This window comes from Palaemon carinicauda, chromosome 3 (genome assembly GCF_036898095.1).
Source record: "Palaemon carinicauda isolate YSFRI2023 chromosome 3, ASM3689809v2, whole genome shotgun sequence".
In the NCBI taxonomy this organism is placed as follows: Eukaryota; Metazoa; Arthropoda; class Malacostraca; order Decapoda; family Palaemonidae; genus Palaemon; species Palaemon carinicauda.
In genome coordinates this window covers 48,138,696-48,139,917 of record NC_090727.1, presented here as the reverse complement: position 1 = coordinate 48,139,917, position 1,222 = coordinate 48,138,696, and positions in this window count along the sequence as shown.

Here is a 1,222-nt window from a genome sequence, read left to right as displayed (position 1 = left end):
GGGAGTTCTCTCTTAGCTCCTCCCGGTCTGTCGGGGAATTCACCTGAGTTTGGTTGGTACTGCTAGGGAGGGTGCCACAGTCCCTTACCCCCCCCCCCCCCGTTATCCACCACAAATGAAACTTCAAATGCCAAATCCCCTACTGCTGCTACCTCAGTGGTCACCAAGGCGACCGCAAGAAGTAGCCGGGCTTATCAGAACTGCATCACAATCACTTGCCATTTATTTCTATTTCTATTATGCTCTTTTACCTCTTTCACATTTCTTCTCCTATCGCCTAAAGTTTTTGTTCACTCCTTTATCCAATTGAACCTTGGCCTTCCTCTTGTATCTCTTCCATCAACTCTTGCATTCATCACCTTCAGCAGACAGCCATTATCCATTCTCTCTATATGGCCAAACCACCTCAACACATTCATACCCACTCTAGCTGCTAATTCATTTCTTACACACGTTCTAACCCTCATTACTTTGTTCCTAGCTCCGTCTAATCAAGATACACCATCCATAATCCTCAGACACTTCTCGAACACATTCAGTTTGTGTCTCTCCGTTTCTTTCACTCCCCACAACTCCGATCAACACATAACAATTGGTAAAACCCGAATTGCCTCGACCCAACTGGCAGCAGTAGGTTAGCTCGCTCTCTCTCTCTCTCTCTCTCTCTCTCTCTCTCTCTCTCTCTCTCTCTCTCTCTCTCTCTCTCTCTCAGAAAATACTTAGATATATCAAATTTCAATGAAGCACTAGGAACAAGGAATCAATGCTAACCTTGATTATAATAAACTAGTCATTGAATGATTGTAAAATATGTTCTTCTTTATTCAAATTTGCCTAATTGTCAATAGGGACTGACTGCCTATCAAGGATATTGATAAGTTCTAGTTTACGGTGGGAACTATTCAGTTACAGTACACCTGCAACAATGGCAGCAAGCATACTCTCACAGCGAGGAAAACAGAGATGTATGTTTGATGGCTATACATACCTTTTGGACAGACTTGGAGCTGATAATATCACGGAGTTTTGGAGATGTGAAAGGAAGAGATTATGTGAGGAGAGAATTCACGTCAAGAATGGTGAAATTGTAAAACGATAAATGAACATTCGCATACTGCTAACCCCGCTCAAGTGGTAAAAGGAAAAGTAACATCGAAAATGAAGGTGCAGGCTTCAGAAACAAAGGAACAAACATCTGCAGACTGCTAAACAAACTAGGGAT